The sequence below is a fragment of the Rhagoletis pomonella genome, unplaced genomic scaffold (assembly GCF_013731165.1).
Source record: "Rhagoletis pomonella isolate Grant_MI unplaced genomic scaffold, Rhpom_1.0 Rhpom_scaffold_00003, whole genome shotgun sequence".
In the NCBI taxonomy this organism is placed as follows: domain Eukaryota; kingdom Metazoa; phylum Arthropoda; class Insecta; order Diptera; family Tephritidae; genus Rhagoletis; species Rhagoletis pomonella.
Window position 1 is genome coordinate 61,609,311 of NW_023458557.1, and position 23,279 is coordinate 61,632,589.

General features: G+C 35.7%; 1 protein-coding gene across 5 annotated transcripts in view; it reads right to left on the reverse strand.

Moving 5' to 3' along the window:
* The window catches only part of LOC118735346 (zinc finger protein Elbow-like), a 228,093-nt gene that overhangs the window by 33,812 nt on the left and 171,002 nt on the right, over nt 1-23,279 (reverse strand). The gene's annotated exons all lie outside the window — the stretch shown is intronic.

Consider the following 23,279-nt stretch of genomic DNA (forward strand, 5'->3'; position numbering starts at 1 on the left):
TATTTTTTATAAAAAGGAAGAAAATTAGGGGGTATAGGGTTTTGAGATTCAAAAAAAAAAAATCGATGTGCACCCTAATGTAAATATGTATTTATTTACATATGTTCATAAAGTACTTAAGTAAATATTTTTACTGTAGGCGGCAGTGATATTGACTTTGCTCGATAGATGATTTTTGCTTCATCATTTTCCATAAAATTCAATCCAATTAAACGCTTCAATTGTCAGTCAGTTTGCTATTGATAAGTATTTGCAAAACATTTCTATATGTCAGAAGTGTCAAAAAGTTAAAGCTGTAAAAAACTCTTTGCAAGTTGAGTGATTGCGCACCACGCACTTTCGACATTTCGCTGATTTGGTTGAGATTTCCTAATCTGACATCCAATGACTGTTCCGATTTCACAGCGTAACTGTTATTTTATGAATGCCTTTCTAGTTCCCTCTGATAAAATAGTCTACCTATTTACATGTGTCTTTGCTATGCAATGTACAGATGTATTCAAATCCATATTAGTGATGCCAGATTGTGGGTAATTTTCCTATTTGAGGAATATTTTGCAGCAAAAATTATTAAAGGGGAAAAAGGGAGATTTCAAATAAAAAACGGATTTTCTTTAAACACAATTATCGATACATAATTGATCAATATTCAAGAATATTCGACACTCTTATGTAATTAATCGCTCTAAAGATGTGATGTGTGATGTGGATAATTATGTATTTTGCATAATAGTATGCTGATATATTCAAAGTATATTATGTATAAGTATTAAACATTATAAGGGCAATTTTAAGATTTGTATCCCGTTAACCAATTCAAGCGCTGAGTATCTGATGAAGTGTTGAATAGTATATGTACATACATACGTATGTATATAAAATAACGGTTGCTTTTGATTCAACAAAGGGCAAGTGCTTCAACTTTAAAGTCACCAAAAGTCATACTCGCTTACACGATGCAAAGAATTTGTAACAGTGAATCTATTAGGAATTGCCAGTAAGCATTCAACAATAAAAAACACAAAAAAAGTTTCTCCAAAATCTTGGATTTTAATAAACTCTGAAGCTAATTTATGAATACAGTAGATGTTTTTAAATTCTTTTAGGCCTTCAGTGAGTAATATACCGAGCTTTGGATTTCGAAAGATTATTTGATGCACGTACAATATTTGTATATTAAGGTAACAATATGAATGTTACTTTTTTACCACTGAAAAATATGTTTTGAATTCTTTGGGAATTTTGTGGGATAATTTTTTGAGATGTGGGTTATTGAGTGATTTTTTCTTGATTTTCATGGGTAATTTATCAGAGAATGTCTGGCATCATTGGTTCATACATGTGTAACTCTTTATTTGGTTTTTTTTTCGTTTCAGCCTCTTTTAGTTTGCATCAAAACAAGCCGCCAAAGCAAAAACGTCACTCAAAAGGCAGTCAGTTACTTAGTGGACTTGTGACGTGTGAAGATATCCACTTGAGAAATCATTCGATTGCGGTTGCTTTCTAACAAATTGACCGACAATCTTAACTTTGTAATTGACAGCTCCGAACCACAACCGCCAACGTAGGTGCAAGTGACTCAACACAGTATGATGAGTATGTAAACCAAGCTCACATGGCAAAAGCTGCAATTCAGTGAAGCCGTCGCATTGGGTGTACGAGTGCACGTTTTCCCTTTCATGTTTATGTTCTTAACTACATATGTAAGTATTTGAATGGTGTTTTATGATAACACATTTTACTTTTAGATTTTGAATTTTTTTATTTGTTGAACTTTCTAAAATTTTGTATAAAGGGCATGTGTGAGAATCGGTAATAAAATTCTATGGGGAAAGCTGTTGAATAATATTTTTACTATGGTGCGACGGTTTTGCCAATCTTCTGTGTGAAATTAAATATTTTTTGACATTTTTGGAATAAATTATTACAAATTGAAGTGAAATTAATATTTTAAGAAAACATCTACCATCGTTGATTGCAGTTCATCACTTTAAGCTTTTATTTAACGAAAAATTACACACATCAACAATCTTTGCGATTGTCAAAATTTTCAATGCATTTGTCAAACATTTCACTAGCCGCATGAACTACTGAAACTTTATTCACCTCATAGTTGTCAAAAATTTACTCTCTGCGAACTTTGTTACCGATTCACACACGCTCAAAGTTGGAAACTGTGATTTATGTATATGGTTTGGTTATAGAAGTGTTTTTACAGAAAAAATAACAAAAAAAAAAACTTTACTCGAAAAATATAATGAATAGTAAAAAAAGCACATGATAAATTGACTCCACTGTATGTGCACGTATCTCGCCTACCGATTTATCATTATCTAACAAACTCGGTATAGTTATTGCCCTTAGTACGAAAATCGATAAGTATTTTGCAAATTTTTGGAATCGGACTAAGATTACGCCTACTTACTATGTACACATACGAATTTCAGAAATATGAGAACTCCGATATTTCCGTAATTAAAGACGGCAATTTAATCCAAGGTTATAATTACAGCAATTTCTTAACAAGAAATAAGATTTTTGAATGGTTATTGAGGCCTAAACCATTTATGACTACATACTGAAGTTTATATAGGTAACCGCTTTATCGATTTCCAAAAAAACTTGCTCCAATTATTTCAATAAGTCCGATATAGCACATTATCAGAACTGTGTGAAGTCGGAAAAAACACCCTTGCTTATCATTTAATTTACAGAAAGGTTTAAAAATGATATACAAACCTTCGCCGGATATATAAAGTTCGGTGTCGTTCGAACTTACATTTCTTTATTTGTTTGCAAAAAACATATTATTTTTTATTGTTATTTATTTACAAGGAACATATACTTTTTATATTGAAGAAAGTAAGTTCATACGATTATACTCTTTTACAAATACATCTAAAGGAAATTCATGAGTGAGCCAAATATGTGAGAAGTCTATAGGGATGAGAATGTAAGTAACGCCAGCCCTCTGAGTTATTGAAATTGGAGTGCTCTTTGGCTTTACGAGCTCGTTTTAAGAAGATCAGCGACTGTTACTTGTAAAAACTTGCATATTTCATCGTTATATCCAATCTTCATATTTTGGGGAGTTTTGGGGATATGGTAGAAATGTAGCAGCTGGGCGTCCATCGAAACCAGTAAAATTTTGAATGTGGTCTACGATAAAAAAAAGTAAGTGCGCCTGGGCCACACTGTAGAAGTGAAACTTACACGTTACTTATCTCTCTATACCAGTGGTGCACAGCGTTGGCACCCTGTGGGGAAAATCTCTAGTTCTGGACTAGTGCGCTTCTAGTATATTTAGACCCAGTACTGGTTCGCGATAAATCTCTTTTGCATGCAAGCAACTGGCGAATTTAACATGGCGATGTCCTAGGAAGTGTCAATTGGCCCCCGCTGCATCCCTTTTTCGATAGTTCCGAACTAAACCTAAATTCTATAGTTCCGAATCAGTTCGAATATCGACAGACGAAAGAAATAAGTATCATGATTTTTCAATCTTTTTGGTTCATCCGTGGCGCGATTTTAAGTTATTTTGGAAGAAATTTGTTTTCAATTTGAAATTAAATTTGTTTGAATGAAGAAATGAACGTTTACATACCTATAGCTGTAGCTGAGTTTGCAGAGGCGCTCGCTGTTATTTCTTATATTCCTGACGGTCCCGAGATGTGTAAATGTTAACACGAATTTTAGTTTTGTATTACCAAGCTATGAAAAAGCATCTGCGAAGCACAGAATAGAAGCGTATTTGGACGAAAAAGTCGCCGAACACATATCTATGTAAAGTAAATAAGCCCCCCGCTGCATCCCTTATTCGATAGTTCCGAACTAGTTCTAAATTCGACAAATAAGATCTAGTTCGTTCTGCATCCCTTTTTCTATAGTTCCGAACCATTTCTAAATTCGTCACTTTAGATATAGATTTCTAGTGAAAAAACTGAAAAAATTATATTTTTAAAAGTACCACTTTTCGCTTTTTTCTATCAAAGTACCTCTACCACTGTTCGTTTGAATAACATTCATGTTATTCTGTTTTTCCATTATCTTAATTTTTATCTTTATACTCTATCGATAACAAAACGTATAACGTCCATCAAAATACCGATAACAAAATCGATGACAAATTCTATAAAAATTTCAATAGCAACATCGATAACACCATCACCAGAAAATCGATAAAAATATCGATAACAAAATCGATAAATATCGATAACAAAATCGATAAATATCGATAACAAAATAGATAAATTTCGATAACAAAATCGATAAATCGATAACAAAATCGTTAAATATCGATAAATATCGATAACAGAATCGATAAATATCGATAACAAAATCGATAAATATCGATAACAAAATCGATAAATATCGATAACAGAATTGATAAATATCGATAACAAAACCGATAAATATCGATAAAAAATCGATAAATATCGATAACAGAATTGATAAATATCGATAACAAAATCAATAAATATCGATAATAGGATCGATAAATATCGATAACAAAATCGATAAATATCGATAACAAAATTGATAAATATCGATAACAAAATCGGATAAATATCGATAACAAAATCGATAACAAAATTGATAAATGTCGCTAACAAAGTCGATAAATATCGATAATAAAATCGATAAGAATAGAAACAAAATCGATAATTATCGATAACAAAATCTATGAAAATCGATAACAAAATCGGTAAATATCGATCACAAATCTATAAATATCGATACCAAAACCGATAAAAATATCGATTATTTAGTCGATAAGTCCCGAAAATCTCTAAAATCCCAAAATAGTTCCCAGATTGAGTCTCTGTGTCTCTCTCTATATCCTTTCCTCTTTAATTACCTTTATTTTAATTTTTCTTCCCCTATCTTTGTCTTTACTTTTATGTTCATCATTCTTTTCAGCTACATATTCCCCTTCACATTTGCCCTTATATATATATAAGTAAAGTGTTTAAATTTACCTTGGTCTTCATTTTTGCCTTTATCTTTACGCATCTTTGTTTTTGTTTTTACTTTTACCTTTGCCTTTATCCTTTTCTTCATTTATGTACGTAGTCACCTTTACTTTCATTCTTGTATTGGTCTTTTTCTAAGTGTTATTCTTTAACCTTTTGTTAACAAATTCTTGTTAAATTAATACCATATGCATACACACAAGAAGCACTTGTTTCAGCCCCAACCATTTACGTCGCACCATTTCCGTTGCATCACTTCTGTTGGATCATTTCCGTAGCAACATTTCCGTGTGCAATTTCCGCTGAATTTGCCAATTTACTCCCATCCAACAAACCGCCGCTAAAGAAGTTTCACTTCAAAAAAATTTTAGAACCTCTGGTCTAGGTTTTAGACTCTAACAGAGAACTAAGCTCCCCAAAAATGGCGAAGACAAATATCTGTATGTCTCAAAATTGCATTGTTTTCTTTTTAATTTTACGCACTGATCCCTGATCACCTCCCCACCGCTACTACCACTGACCTGTTGGCCTGCAGATCATTCCAAACCCCATTGTCTCTCCAATGGAGCCGGACTAGATAAACTATTGGCTATTACGAAAGACTTAAGGTATAGAGGTTCTATTTTTGACTTTATTTAAATGTTAAAATACACATATTCATTAGGGTGGGTAAAAAAAAATAAAGTTTTTTTTTTTTGGATCCGACACATGAAAACTAGTTCCTAGGTACCTCTAGAAAGTACTTACTATAGTTAGTATAGTTTTCCATTTTCAATTTAGTCTCATATAAAAATGGTCATATCTTATCACCAATAGATTGCTAAACCCGTCGTCAATATTTATAGGAAATTGAACGCTCTACAAAAATGGCTCATATACTCTTTTCATTAATCTAACCATCTAAAAGATTTTCAAGGTCAAAGATTGAAGTATTTTAAGGAAAATAACTTTTTGTTCTGAATTTTGTAACATACTAAGAGATAATTATTGTCAAATGAGTTTCAATTATTTCTATAGGAAATCAAACGCTCTACAAAAAAGGTCTCATAAAGTTAATCGATTACTCTAACCATTTAGAAGATGTTCGCAGTAGAATTCCAATGCCTGATTTTAATAGTTTTTCAATAAATATTTTCAATTTATCCATTCAATTTATGAATTAACAGAGTTAATCAGGTAGCTACCGATTCATCAGTCTTGTAGTCGCTCCCCCGTACTGCAGGATAGTAACTACGCTCTCGATTCAGTGCTCTCTTGCAATTTTTTGGGTTATTATACACTTTTCACTTTTCAGTGCTCTCTTGCAATTTTTTTGGGTTATTATACACTTTTCCACTAAAATTTTTCAGGTTCCGGTTAGTCCTGACTATTTGTTACTATCCACACCTATATTTAATATTTATTTTTAGCACAAATATAGAACAATGTTTACATAACTTGTTTTCATTATTAAACCTACTGAAGTGTCAATATTATTAACAAAATAAATATAAACAGTGACCCAGCACTGAATTGTTTACTTTACCCAGTTGGCAATGGCTATAAAAAGAACACTTGTGTCTACAGTGGAGTACCTATTTCCAAAATTGTTAAAGCCGCTGTTTAACCAACCATTGAGGTCAACGGTAACTACATACTTTTGTAAAATACATGTCTCAATTTGTTCATTTATTTTAATTAGTTGTTAACGACATTTCGAACAAGCGTACGCATTAGTTGAAATTCAAAAGAGGCTTAGGCACGGCTACCGCTACTAATCAGTAAGCTAGCAGAAAGTAGGCGTTAGAAGTAAAAAAGATCTTGTTTTAGTTATTAATTGTAACAACTAATAACTGCGGAATTTGGTGTACGGCTGGCGATCAAAATGAATTCCACTGTGAGGTGAAGAAAATCGCTCAGCCATAATAATGTCGAAAGCAAATATAAGGATAAGCGTAATAAGCCTACCTACATATGTAGTACATAAGGACATACAGTGAGTCAAACAAATGACCACGTGTTGATTTTCTTCAAATATTCGTAATGTTTTCCGAGATAAAATTTTCAGCTTCAGTTTCAAACCTCATACAAAATTTAGGAAAATTCAAAAAAATTTTCATTAAAAATTTCAACTTTTTATTCTGAATTTTTAAAAAATACATTCTGAATTTGCAGAAGATTTTTGCGTTTGCAGTTTTATAGCCCATTCAATTTTAGTCTAATGTAGTGCAAGTTTCAAATGGCATGAATTTCTTATGAAATAAAATGCGGAAGCCCGTCACCAACAAAATTTCAAAATATCAACGCAAGTTTGTTATATTAAAAAATCCGAAAAAGTAGCCTCCAAAAAAAAAATTCTCAAAAATCAACCCGACTTTTTAGCCGTTTAAAACTTGCACTTCATTAGACTAAAATTATATGGGATATAAAACTGCATTCCCAAAAATTCAGAATAAAAAGGTGAAATTTTGATGAAAATTTGTTGAATTTTTCTAAATTTTGTATAAAATTTGAAACTGTGATTAACACGGTTTCAGAAAAAAATTGCTCTCGAAACACATTACAAATATTTGAAGAAAATCAACACGGGGTCATTTGTTTGAGTCACGTATGTATGACATTTTCGTGTGTAAATTACTTGTACATACATACACACATATTTTTGTGGTTTACTTTTCTGATGATATGGCTGCTTGAATGTCGAATTAATACAAACTGTACAAATAGTAAAACAAGCAAATTTGCACGAGTTAACAGAAAAAAATTACATAAGTAATGAACCGAAAAAATAACATAGTAAGAATTTTCTTATACATAGAAAGAAAGTAAATAACAAAGTGGCATGCAAATAAGAAAGGAAAATATGTTGTACGTAAGTGATAGTGAAACAAGTAAGAAAGTCTAAGTTCGGGCGGAGCCGAACATTAAACACCCGGCGCTAGTATTAAATATATGTTTTTCACCTTTCCGAAAGCTACCGCTACATGGTAAGCCGAAATATTGAAGTTTCAAGATTTCTGAAATTTACAGTTATATGAAAAGCGGAAGTAATTTTATTCCGATTTCGATAATTTTCAACGTTTTGCTTTGATGTGGCTAGCACAATAACCATACCGAGTTCGGTAGAACGGCTATCGAGATCATAAGTGGGCGGTGCCACGCCCATTTTGCAAAATTTTGTCATAAACGTATTTCTTGGTAAAGAATTGTTGCAAGCATCAATTTTGAATAAATTAGCTTTAATATTTACGATTTATCAAAGATTTTGCATTTCTCTAAATTACCGTTATATGGGATGTGGGCGTGGTTATTGTCCGATTTTAAAAATTTTCGGCCATTTGGTATGCTGTATCAAGGTCAAATACTGTGCCAAGTTTGAAAGAAATTGGTGCAGCGGTTAGCAAGATATGCACATGTAACTATAAGTGGGCGTGACTACGCCCATTTACCAAAAATTTTTAATATTCTTATTTTTCGTCTAAAAGTTATTCTAAATGTCAATTTTGATTGAATTATCTTCAGTAGTTACTAAACTATCGCAGTTTTCGTATTTCTGAAAATTACCGTTATATGGGAGGTAGGCGTTGTTATTGTCCGATTTCGCCCATTTTCAATACCATCCGTCCTACGCCCAAAAGAAGTGCATGTACCAAGCTTTGTTAAGATATCTCAATTTTTACTCGAGTTATCGTGTGCACAGACGGACAGACGGATGGACGGACGGACAGACAGTCACCGCTTAATCGATTTCTCTTTCCATTCTGATCATTTATGTATACATTTGTCTATATCTATCTCGATTCGTTTTGCCTGTTACAAACAACCGTTATGTGAACAAAGTTATAATACCCTTGTGCACAAGTGCGCTTGGGTATAAAAACCAAACTCTTACAATGCTTTAGCAAATAAACAGCAGGTCTCCAGTGCTGACTAGAGTTAGAAAAGAGGGGATTAATAAATATAGACTCCACTAAGCTTTTTGTAGAAGAAAAATATATGCCTATATGGATTTTCAAACCGCGCAAGCACAGTGAATACATGCAGAAAATAGGACGAAGTTGCTACGCTATTCTTCATCATTTACTGGATCGCAGCTGGCTGTCGTGGATGAGTGATTATGCGCAAAACTCACCATACAGATATTTGCGCTAATACCAATTAGTGCAAGTCGAACAAGAATTCGAAAAAATCTTATTTGTACCAATTTGTATTTGCTCAAATATTTGTGTGGTGTATTTGGCGCATTAGTGGCGCACACTACCATCCAAAAAGACAGTTTTCAAATAGCGGTCACCCTTCGGCGTATATCCGTAATGAAGAGGCTAAAAACCGTCTGCCGTTCGGAGGAGGCTTAAGCCAAGCAAATAGTAAAATGTGTGAAGTTCAAATTGCTTATTGTGTTCTGAGATACGATAATAAATAAATCAGTTCTCCAGTAATTTCGTGAGGATATGCCTTAGGGACTGAGTTCAAACGTTCTACATCTTAATAAGTAATATAAGTATGCAGTTAAAATTCAGGAAAAAGCTGTGTGTTAAAAAAAACGAATTCAGAGCTCTGAATACCCTGAGAATACTAAGAGATTGGAACAACCACATAACCGAGAGATTGATGAGTGGTCTAGCGAAAAGAGCTTTCTGATTTTTGGATCAGCCTATCGCGAACATTGTAGTGCTATTCTCTAACTATTTTACGACTGACAATCGCTACCGCAAGTTGCGACAAGTTTGCGAAAAGTATATTCCATAATAAGCGGCGAAATACGTTTAAATTTTTGTAACGGAAACTATTAGAACAATGCTAAACAAATATGGCAAGGTTAGGCATGGGCAGTAGAGCAGTCACGACCAAAACCTATCCAGCTGTAAGTGCTTTTTAAAGATTTCTACATATTTTATATAGAACACATGATGTGTAAGCTTTCAGTACTCAGAACAGATTTCTTAAGCATAGACGTTCGGGTGAGAGATTTTTTCATAGCTATACAAAATATCTTCCAGGTCGTAGTATCTATTTTTCTCTACACCTTATTCTTTTGATTAACTCACTTCACTTGAGTCTCAAAAAAATTTTCGAGGATAAGGTGTTTTATCAATTTCGGGCTAGGCTATGTATTTCGTTGGTAAGTTTTTCTATAATTTTCTTGCATGGTTAAAAAATGGAAATGATTCCAAAATGGAACAACTAGCTGCTCACTTACATATGTAAGCACAACTGTAAGTATCTTTCAACACATCCACGAAAAAGTTCGAAAACGGGCCAATCTTCCACTCAAAGTAAAAGGCTAAAAACAAATACAAACAAATAAATGTTTTTATATAAATACAACGACGCATATGTAATAACAACAAGCAATATGCGCAACAATAATAAAATAAGGCAAACTAATAAAAGCGGTAAATACTTAAGCCAAGTCGTAGAACACACGTTGCGCAAATAGTATGTGGCGAAGTGCCAACAATAAACCGATGAGTATGAGTAGTTGGAAGGGCGGCTTAAGAGCTAAACAAGCGTGGAAATGAATATATGTATATACATATACATGCATACATATATAGCTAAAGAACTAAACAAGCCCTGCAAAAAAATTGTGCGACTAATCTCTAAAGAGAGTATTCCGAGATTACTCTCAATCGGGTACAATTGGGCATTAATTAGTCCCAACTAGTCTCATACGGGTACTAATGAAGGTCAATTAGTCTCGACTCATCCCTTATGGGTATAATTGGAGATCAATTAGTCCCCAACTCATCTCTAACGGGTACTATTAACGATTTAATGATATGTACGCACTTAGTCAATGAAATTTCATGTGCGGCGTTGGCACACAGAGAGAGTATTCGCCTAACAAAACTGAGCACCCCGGTTCGAATATCAGCTGGCGCAAATTTTTATTTTTATTTTTTAAAAGTGACTAGTCGCTTTTTATACCCGTTCGGGTATAAAGGTGAACAATTAGTCTCTTCATAGGACATGCTCGAACAAAAGCGATCAGTTCATTCCATATAAAGAGATAAAAAGTGGTATTAGTCGCATGCTCCTTTGCGATTGCTCCCGGAGTCATCCCGGATTAGTCCCATTTTTTGCAGGGAGCGTAGAAAGGCCTACATACATCACACATGTGCATATTTATATATATGTATATATTAATATTTGCACTCATATTAGCTTAACAAATTAAAACTCCAGCACTAACTGCTTGCGCAAACATTGACGCAGTCTTTGTGAATATACGAATAGGCTTGTTGGTGGCTCATAAATGCGTCGTGATGCCAAAGCGCAACAACAAACAGCAGCCGGCTGGCGAGGGGTTGAACAAAATATAGCCGCAGCAGCAATGAAATGACACTTTGTCAGCTTATTTGGCTTTTAGGCGCGCAATAGCACGTTTCCCTTTCCCTTTTTTGCTCTTATTGTTCTTGCCGTCGTTTTTTTCTTGGTAGTTGCTAGCATCCATCAAACACGCTGACTGACAATGACATATTTTGACAGTGACAGCATGGCAAATACTGTTGTGATAGTTACACAATTTCACTTTGTTGGATCTCAATGGGGAGCAAGGAAATCTACGATTATGTTCATATGTATATACATATATACATATGTATTTCTGTGAGTGTAAATTCAATAGAGTGTTGGTAGCGACATCATCATCAATTCATTATGGGTTTGATATATGTACTAACGACAACATTTACTAATTCTATTGGCATGTTATTTGACTTGAATGGTAAAGTGTTTTCTCTTTATTCCACTATTTGATATTTAGTACTTAAAAAGCATTTATTTTATTTTCCTATTATTACCTGTGGTGATAATTAGAGCTTTGGGCAATGGCTTACTTGAGTTATCGTTTCAATTTGTCGTGAAAATAATTTGAGTTTACATTTATTATTAGCTCTGTTTGCAGAAGTATTTCATAAGAAATGCTGAATGTATTTATTGTTAATAAATGCGCCTAAAATGGTTTATTAGTTTTACTACTTAAACACAATTATAGGTAGCATGTGACTTCAAATATCATTACACATGAAGTAAAAAATGTTATATACGTACTTATGTATATTGTGAAAACACAAATTAGTAAACAGAATACGGTTAGCCCTATAAAGCCACTGGTTACAGTATTCGTAAAACCGGAGCAGTGTAGAAACGATGGACAAAAAACTCTAGCTTGTGGACCTTGAAGCTTGGATGGACGAAAGCCATGAAATCTTTCTTCTTCTGATGAAACGTCTGAACTAGTATTATAAAAAGTTTTCACCTCACAAAAGCACCACTTTCATAAAAAGTCCACTTCTGCAAATACCAACGGCAAAGAAAGAAATCCAAAATGGTCAAAAAGCTCTAGCTACTGGACTTTGAGTGGGAATTCACTTTCGATAAGGTTGCAGAAAATGAACCAGCTGGTTAGCCAGTCTTGTCCAAGATACAAGGGAAGCGAGTTGATGAAAAATTATCTAGAGGTACCTGCCCTTCACTAATTGGTTTAGGGGAGTGAAGACTCATTAGTTCAATGACTTATTCCTTAAACTGCTTAGTATGCCGGGTGACTTCAGGGCTACTAAGGCTTACCTGGGAACAATAGGGCTCTGCCCAGGTAGACGGCACCCTCCCTCCGGCGAGGAACCATATCCTAGCGGCAAGCCCTGATCCTGCTGGAGGCGTCCGAAAGATGCGGAGAGGAGCGTGACCTCATGAACATAAAGAGCACTGGAGCTAGGTCCTCGGCTGGGGAATCTGTCTTCGGTCTAAGACAGCTGTTCGAAAGGGCCGAGTATGACAACACAGAGCTAGCGCTCATGGAGATAATCCTGGAGCATGAAGGTTCTACAGATAAAATTCCAGCATTTTAAGAAGGCTTCCGCCAATCTCTTGATCCACGTTGAGCAAGGTCGAGCTAATGTCATTCTGGTCCAAGAGCCGTGGCTGAGAAGCAACGATATTTCTGGACACATAACTAAGCACTACAGGTTGATAGTGGCGAGCAACGCAGGCAGAATCAGAGCTTGCATGCTCATTAGAACAGAGGTAAACGCTTTTTTTTATCCAGTTTCAGTAATGAAGATACGGTGACGAGCAGGCTGTAGAACTCTGGCTAATCTCGGCGTAAATGTCGCATGACGATGAGGTGGAACCACCTCTTATGCTGTTGTGGAACGCCCTAGCCGAAGACAAGCGCAGGAAGGCCAGCGACATTATAGGCTCCGACGCAGACTCTCGGCACATCCTGTGGAGAAGTTGAGACACAAACCCTGGAGGTTGGTCACTTTTGAATTTAATGTAAAGGAGAGTGCCCTTACGTTCCTGACTGCAGCCAGAAAGGGGTTCATGATCTGACCTTCTTTTCTTCTAATTTGGTAACTCGGATCGCGTATTGGAGGGTCCTCAGTGGCCACTGTTTTTTCGATCACAGGTACATAAAATTTATACTGAAGCGCGTCCTCCTAGCACATCCTAAAGGAATCTAAGAGCTATGGATTGGTAGCTATATTGCAGACATCTTTGCTTTGCTTTTCCCAATGCGCCGAATAGGAAATTAGAGATTTCCGAGAAAGCGTTCGAAGATTTGGTAGTAAGACTCTTGAGAGCGCTTATCCACTGAGATCTCGGAAAGGTAGAGGGAAACACCAGGGTGGACCGCTGAGTTCTCCGATCTAAGGTCGCCGCAACAGACGACTGTTTAATAAGGACCGTAGACGCGGCTTGTCTTCTGACAGGAGACTTTACAAAGTCGGACAAATAGGACAATGAGCAGCGAGGAGTCGTTACAGCTCCTAGATTATATTTTTTCTTGCAATCCTTCCCCAGGAGAAGTCTCTATTGGGGCAATGGGGCACTCCGCAAGGTGGTGCTCTCTCTCTGGATTTTGTAAACAATCTTCTAGAGAAACTGGAAAAAGTGGGCCGTCAGATGATCCTATGCAGTTGATTTGGCACTTTTGGTTAGGGTTTGATTTCTCGATCCCCTTTTTAATCTAACTCAAGGCTTCCTCAACCAGATCACCAGGTGGCCAGTCAACTCCTACCTCGGAGTAAACCGCGGCAAGACGGAGCTGGTCTTGTTTACCAAGTAGTAAAAAATACCCGTTGTTGCCTTCTTTCGACCGGCGATGTGCAATTCTCAGACAGGGTCAAGTGCCTAGCCTTGATCCTGGATAGGAAGCTGTGGTGGAAGCCTTACATTGAGGAAAGGGCAAGAAAGACGTTTCACCTGTGGATATTGTAGCTGGAATTCTGACAGCACGTATTGCTATTAGGCTCAGGGAAACCGGGTGGTTAACTGGTTCGAAAGCTGGAAACTCTGGAGTTCTGAAAGACATTGATTTCGACCCTGAACAGTTAGTTTAATGCGCCCGCAAAATGTTCCCAGCGGGGTTACTGGAAGAAGGGAGCGGTAAATTTTTTCACAGACGGTTCGAAACGGACAGTCAGGCAGCCATCATGGCCCTGAACGCTGTGATGGTGGGCTCGAAGACGGTAAAGGAATGCCTGACCTCTCTATCAATCGCATCGGAGTTCTTCTTAATGAGGCTAGTTTGCGTGTCAGGTCAAAGTTGCATCGCGGGAAACTGCATGGCTGATGACCCGACAAGGAAAGGCCCCGTTGAAATGTAATCACCATATATGGAGCAACTAGGGATGCCTCTGTACTCCTGCGGGACACTCTTGGACGAGTGGGCCTCATGTAAGCTCAGCGAGCGCCGGGCTAACACTAGCACATACGCAATTGCCATGTCCTTCTGGCTTCGGGTGTCACAGGAACGGCTCGCGCTTACAAAGCCTTAGGTTACGCAAGTTGTGGGGGTTCTGGCAGTCCATTGCGTGATTGGTATTCACGCAGTAAGACTAAGAATTTCAATTGATCGCCTTTGTGACAGCAGTCAAGTGGAAGATGGGGGGTGGTATTATCTGAATACTTTCTATTAGAATGCCCAGCCTTCGCGAGGCTAAGATGGAAACATTTTGGCGCACTTCTTAATTAACTCTGAGCTTTCAGGCATCGAAATCAGACGAACTCGAAATTTCATTATCGGCTCGAGGCCATTCGCCGACTAAGTTAATGGTATCCGTTCAGTTTGGTATCACAAATGACATTCTCTTAGTTGTCCAATTGTGCCCCTTTCCTTGGAGTAACCACTTTAACCTAACCTAACCTATGTGGTAAAGTTAGTACAACTACTAAACCAAAACAAACACTTCATGTCAAAAAAAACATCCTTTTTCTGGAACAACCTAATCCATATTTATAAACCGGTGGAGAATTGCTATCAAATTATTCCGTCAGAAAGAAATACAGCATACATATTTACGTATGCAAAATACATGCATTCAGAGGTATTAGAAAAACTGTCTGCTACAAAAGCCAACCAATATCTTGATTATTATTATTTTTTATTTCAAAGAGCTCACATATCAAACTAAATGACATTCGAACAAGTAAAAACAAATATTCAATGAAATATGTCAAAAACACTAAGCTAAAAGCAACAAATCAACGCTAAGCCAAGGCACATCAATCTAGTGAATACCTCACATGAACATATTTTGTATAACTGATGACGTATGTAGGTATGCATGTGTATAAGATTTGTTTGGGCAACAACAACCGTAATGCCACCAAACGCGAACTGCTAAGAAAACAAATATACATACATATACATATAATAAAAGTAGTCCCAGCCGCTGACATACATACCTCAAACTGACAAGTGAAAAGTGCAAAAACATCACATCAATCAGCTAGCAAATGAAAATGGAAATGAAAAGACTGCACCAGCGCCAAAACAAATCGATGAGAAGGTGATGGCGATGGCGATGGCACAACAGCGATGATGACGGTGACAGTGACGGCAGCAAAGCGATTTGCACAAACATACATATGTACTAGGGCATTTACTCCCGGGATTCCCGATAATTTTCCGTGTCCCTAAACCCCGGGATTACAGCTCCGGTATCTCGATATTTTTACTGATTTGTTTACAGAGTGAAGTAATTTTGAAAACGAAAGAAAAGGATTTAAGTGCATTTGACATGAATAACAGAACACCAAAATTTGGATTCAAAGTGCACTTGAGTCATTTGCACTCAGAAGTGAATTTCAAAACCTGCCAGGATAACTGTACTTGTTGAAAAATTTTGTTTAAGAACTATGTAAACATGAATAATCTTTTACATTGAGGCAGCGTTTTTCTTCATTCACTTTTTGGCTTGGTTTTGTAGAAATTGAATTACTGAAATATGAGTAAGTGTTTCACAATTAATATAGATATTTTCGGCTCCGTTTCACCAGACTCAAGTAAGTGAAACTTGTTTTAATTTTCGGTTTCACAAATCAATTTTTTTTTTTTTTAATTTGTACTTATATAAAAATTAAGTCATAATATACACATACACTGAGGGGAAAAAATATTAAAATCAAATAGAAACGTAATTGATCTTACTGTAACGTCAACGAAAGTACTGTATATTGGTAAATATTCAATTCAATTACGCGCATATTAAAATGACCGCGTTCGTACTGAAAAGCATCCGTGAAGTGAATAATCAAGACAAAAACTAAACAAAAAATAAATTTGCATATTTCCTGCAGTGGAATTCGAACCCGACCATCTCCGGATATCAACAACTTGTGGCAAGCATCTTTGCGCACTCAGCTACACCCAGGCATATAAATTTGCTTTCAAATGTTGAATATCTATCAACACCACAGCACGCGATTTGTGCGGATAAACATGTATGTGTGTGTTGTCACAGCTCTCAGAGCGGTGCTCTGCATGCTCAGATGTCAACAGTCAAATACGTGCGTAATAAATTTTGTATGAAAATATTATTTTTAAATACAAACATTTTTAAACGATAATCAAATATAAAGTATTCATTTTTACTATGCATTATTTCCCTCAGTGTACCACAGTATTTTGTATCAGCTATTCACCTATATACCAGCCCTGCTTTTACTATCACTTTTAGCACGATGCTGCATATTTTCACTCACTTAAATAAAAAGTTTTTTGAAAGTGAAAAAATTTTATTGAGAATTAAATGAAAATTTAATTAAAATTAATTTCCACTTAAATGAGTTTGGTGGTTTAATTTTTTGATTTCTGGTAACGGTGAGCCTACTACAAAAAGCAAAAATTGTGATAAAGATGATATCCCGAGATTCCGGGATACGATTTTCCACATACCGAAATCCCGGGATTGTTAAACTACTTCGGGATTGAATACCCAATACAATACATAACATATACACACAGGCTTGGCATTGATGTGAATTTTTTAACAACAAAATATCGCTGCAGAATTTATTGTAATTTTTTTTTTGCATGTGGCAGGCATTGTGCATTTTTATGCCACAGCTCGTATTTCATGAGCGTGGAAATTACTAAACATATTTCTTCACCTTATTTTACACACACATAATATCTGCATACCCGTTTATGTACAGGTATGTATATTTATGCATGCATATGTACATACATATTTTTGAAAAAATATATGAGCGTTGGAAAAATGAATTACAGTGATAAATGGCGGCATGAAAATATAGCAAAGAAAAAATAAGGTGACAGACAGCCGACAAAAAAAAAGGAATTAATAATGGCGAAAAAGCAACGGCAGCTGACACACAAGTGAGTGATTGAGAGGTCACTGTGTAGAGTAGAAGATGGGTTTCAAGATGACTTTGGAGGTGTGCAAGGTAAGCGTGAAGGCTGCAGAGTCAACATTCTTACTTTATAGCTGAAAGAAAAAATGGAAAATGGACAATGACGGAAGTGGCGGAAATGTCACAAGCTTTAACTGACAACTCGTTGTACTTTGAAAGAAAAAATTTTGGAAATGTGTAAATTGAAAATTATATAACACATTGGACTTTATGAATAAAAAACCTAGCAAGTGCTAGAGGATGCTTAAGTTTTTATAAGCTGCGATTCGACGAACTTGTAAATACTAGAGCAAGCTCAAGCATTCTCTAGTACTTACTAGGCAATGCTCGAGGTTGCTAAAAATGTTGCTGGATCTTTGAAACATTTTAGCGCATACTCGACAATGGTAGCAACATTTGAGAATTCCTCGTTATCTGACTCTGATTAATTTGAATGGAAAAGCAAGTGAATTTATGTTTGTATGTAAATGCGTTTTATCAAATGCTAGATACTACGCAAATGTTGCAGAAACCAAATGCTTAATAATTGAACATGCTCTAAAACGTACTCAGGTTTTAATTTATACAGCTCATTATTAAGAAACAAATATAACGCCAGGAAATAGAAAGTCGATTTTGGGATACAGATAAGTAAAAACTAGTTTTATAAAGAAAATATAATCAAGTCATTATGGGACACGTTTTACATTACAGGTAAAGTATGTACATAAATAAATATACACATTTGCAATTACTAGAGGCTCCCATATGTAGCCATTCCATACGTCGCATACGTGACAGTCGTACGTTTCAATGTGATACAAACAAGGAATACCATTTGTTTTCTTAAACTTTTTAGGGCCATTGTATAGCACATAATTAGCTCTATATTTAACCGAAAAATGAAAACAATCGAACTGCTTAGTCCTGAAATATAAGCATTTAAAAAGAGTGTCGTTACGTGACAAAAAATGGAAGTAGATTTTTTCTTTTCTTACAAAATCGCAAAACTCGGGGAATTGAGAACGGCTATTGTCATGAAACTTATTTTAATATGATTTGGAGCAACTTTAGTTGTTTTTAGAGTTTTTTGAATTAATGCAACTTGTTTAAATTTTTTTTTACAACCCCAAGTGTGAAACGTCACGGACATAGCGTCACGTGACATAAATTTCCATCGTTATATTTTTGTTAATATTGCTTTTAAATGGATTTTTAACGCAAATAAAACATGTATTTTATTTAGAATATACTTTATACTTTGACTTCAGCGCCAATTCAGGGCGAATTTGTTGGAAATCTATGACTTGTTATGTTTCAACTACATACGCCAAATTCGAACCAAATCGGACCATAAATACGGCTTTTCGAAATATCTCAACCTTGGCGCCACCTAGGAAGACCGTTTTACGCAAACATTATTCTACTTACATAGCCAGTATATATTTAAAAAAGCAGACAAATCGGCCCGTAAATACGTTAGATATAAGACTTATTTTTTTTGTCGTGGTGGACCTTCCGATGGAAACACCCATATACAAAAAATATATTCCACAGTTGGAAAAATTAGATATTAACAGGCCTTCGATGAGTTCAGCCTTAGATATTTTTAAATTACATACATATATGCTTTGTGTGCTCATTCCTCATTCCCCATTGCTCATTGCTCATTGCCCCTTCTACCTTCAAGCCTTCCGTTTTGTTCGTAAAATATTTTTAAACCTTTAAGTATGTTTCTGTCTTGAAAGGGTTTTTCATAAAACCATTTGCGATTGGAGGCGGCATAAAACTCTATTATCCCACATTTAAAAAGAACCTGGCCAAACACCAGCAGTCTTTGCTATGTTGAGTAGCGCTACGATTCATATTAGCAGTTCTTATCACATTTTCCAACAATAGATTGAATAAGTTGCGCGAGAGTCAGTCGGCCTGTCTATTACCTCTTCTTTATTTGAGCGCCATGTAGCTGAAAATTGTACTCAACGCCACTTCACATAGTCGTATTTGTTTTACTGGGATCTCAAATTTAGACATGACGTCGCACAGACAACTTCTTTCTTATTGCCTGATTTCTGCCAGCCAGCATCCCTTCGTACTCACAACGTTCAGTTTCCTTTAGAAGAGGAAAATTCCCACCGAATAATAACAAGCGAATACAAATTAAACTGCACTGATTTGAAACATATGTACCTTCACGTCTGCCTGTTAGCCAAATATATTCATGCAGCAACGGACAACACTGACCTGACGAAACACGGCAACACTACTACGGACAGAAACGCAACACGGACAGGACGAAGCTATTGAACGAAATAAACGAAAACGACAGTTTAGTTCAAAACTCGCAATCGGCTCGAGAAGACGCAAAACGTACAATGAAGACTGTCAAGTTAAACTACTTTTTAAAATTAGCTTACATGTAAAGTTTCTATATATTAAAATCACTAAACACTATTAAAATAATAAACTGAAAATTTAAATATACTATTAAATAAATTAATGGTGATTTCGTTTCTACCAAAAAATGTCGCCTTTCTATTGCCCCTTACTCTTTTCGTGTTCGATTCTAAATTAAAGGCATAGGGTGAGAAAATTTTGTGTTCGTTTCTTTAAAAGTCACACTCTTCTAAGCTAAAAAAGGCACATTCTCTGTCCTTTGAAGCTTTATCAGGGGAGATGGTTGCCCTGAAAATCAGACGGTTGTTTAAAACGACAATATTATGAAATGCTTGAACTAGACAATGGCAAGAAGGCAATAACATGCCCTTTTACAAGGTTGAGTGTAACATCAAAAACATTTTGCACCGGGGAAGGGCAAGATGTTTTGGAAGAAACGAAATCACCATAAACTATCGTTGTGTGAACCCACATTCATATTTCAGGACACAAAAAAAACAAATACTTTTGAATTTCGATTTTAAGGTCAAGCTACCTTTAAAATCACCTTCAAACCTTTAAAATTACCCTCAAAAGTAAAATATTGTGTTGGCCTAAAAACAGATTGTTATGAACTTTAAGAAAAATTATTCTGTTCTTGCGATTAGGAAAATGGATTCCTTCACGCAATAATTTTAGAACTTTCTGTTCTGATTTCAAGTTAAACGAATCGCGCAGAGCCTTTGAAACGAAGTTATCTATGTATGTATGTATGTACTCAAAATTAAGTTACACATGGCGTATGAACAACATTTTGGCAGAAGCTAGAAGAGATGGGCACGTAAGTGATTTTGCCTCACGTTCACGCACGCTCACTTTGATGGTTTTGTAAATCACGCACACTCACTGTTTCAATCACGTTCACGCACGCTCACGACGCCTTGTTTTTTAATCACGCGCGCTCACGCACGTTTCTTCATGGACATCTTTTTTTTTTTCAAATTGAAACTTTATTTATATAAATAGGCCTTATCGCACGAGTCTTGTTACAACAGCTTGGACAAACACCTTGCCTGACATGACTGCACTATTAATTTTTTTTAACAAATATCACAGAAAAGAATTCACATCAATATCCATTCAATGTGATTTAAAAATGACTCTAGCGCATATTTTTGTTGAAAATAATATTTTGTCGAGGATTTCACCAAGCAATGGTAAACCATTTAAGAAAAAATTCTAAATTCTGCCTGACACAGAAAAAACTCTTTCATAGTTGGTAAGTTTAAAATGCTTCTAAGAAGTGGAAAATATTTAGCTTACTCCCAAAATGTTAAAACATCGTCACAACTTTTGTTTTCCGATTCTTCAAAAACTGTATCTGCAGATTCATCTGTGGTACCTTTGAATTGGTCAAAAGTGAAAATAGTAAATGATTTAAACAGTAGTAGTTTACGATCTTATTTTGGTTGCAGATATACATACATACATATGTACATTACTTGCAACAAAATATTTCGGAAAAATTTTAATTAAGGTAGCTTTGTAAAGAATATAAAAAAATCCCATCAGATAACATAACAGTTTAGCTTAAAAATCTGCATAAAAATATTAAAAAAAAAAAACAATTTCACCGGAATCGTAATAATGAGATTTGTGCTGTCTTTAACTTTTTTCAAAGATTGGTATAAGAAAAACTTGAATAACTGATCCAAAAGTATTCCGGTTTAGACTTACGAGACACTAATGGAAAGGTATTTTCTCATCCTTTTTATTTCTTTGCAAACAAACTCATTCAAAGTGTGTTGGTGGGATGAACGAGCGTTATTCCAAGTTGAATTAAGATGTGTTGGTATTTGAAAAAAAAAAAGAAATTATAAAAAGAATGGGAAAATACCTTTCCAATAAACTTAGATCACCTGATTTTTGGCCAATCCCCTTGTCGGCTAGCCAAACAACAGCAGGAAGAAAAGGAAATCCGTTACTTATAGAAATTTAATTTCAATCCCTTTTTAGAAAAACATATCTATAGTCACTAAGGCAATTCATCTAAACGCGTAAATGCCTCGTGACCACGTAAACCTCGTAAACTTACTTAATTTTGTATGTTTATTTACAAGGTTTATGCGGTTACGAGGCATTTAAGCGTTTATATGAATACCCATACTATTTCAAAACAGTATCTTATTAAGTATACATTACAATCCATGGTGCCGCAGCTTAATTTGCGTTAAACACACATATATATATTAGCACAGATTTTTGTAAGTACTCTATGGCTCATAAATATTAGTGCTATGATTATGTGACTAATTCTTTACCTGTTTTAGTATAATTCTGATGAGGGTGCAATATTAGCACCGAAAGCTAAAGAAATAAATTGACATAATACTTATCAATTTGGCTCGTAGATATCGTCTTTGGTTTCATCTTCAAGTTGAAAAAAATCCGAGCGTTAAACAATTCTTTTAATTAAAAATATCACTTGCAAAAATTCTATTTAACATATGCATACCTAGTTACAACAAGCTTCCGTGTGTATGTTTGAAAAAAGCTTCTCATTAAAACCATATGCCCTTTCCTTTGTGCACAGCGGATGTGTAAGCGCCAAACATTTATCTATTAATTTTTAGAAGAATTGGTTTTAAACTTTGTAACAGAAATATACATTGGAGTTCCAAGTCGCCGAAAATGCTGCAGAAGGTTTACAGCGAATTAACTTTATCAAAAGTACATAGTACATATGAGTACTACCTACCGCACATTCAAAAGCGTTAAAAAAATCGATTAAAAGTATGTGGTGCAGACGGTTGTTGTTTTATATATACCCCTATAGAGGGGTGTCTGTACGAGCGGAAACATATATGTAACACTCTTGAATCGTTGTTATGTAATACAGATTTTCATAACAACACTCTAGGGGTATTCTCTGAGTCTTGCAAAGCCCTTGCACGGTGCACGGATTGCACGGTTTGCAAAGCTGTCCCATACGAAAACCGGTTTTTACCGGGAGTGCAATGGGGTACAGTCATTGCGCTGGGTATGCAGTTACAGTTGCATGGCTATACTCAATCCCGACTCTTGCGTCCTCGTTCGCGCACTCTGGGCAACGTGAGCAACCCATGTGCGAGATGCGGTAACCAATCCGAGTGGAGCCTTGGGTCACGGCAGAAAGAGAGGGAGCTTCGGTGGGGCCACTCTGATTTATTCGGTTTAAGGGCTCACTGAAGTCTGCAGCGTCTGTTCACCAGTAGGGGCGGCTGCAAGCGGGTGTCTGCTTGGAGCAAGCGGCTCGCTATATAA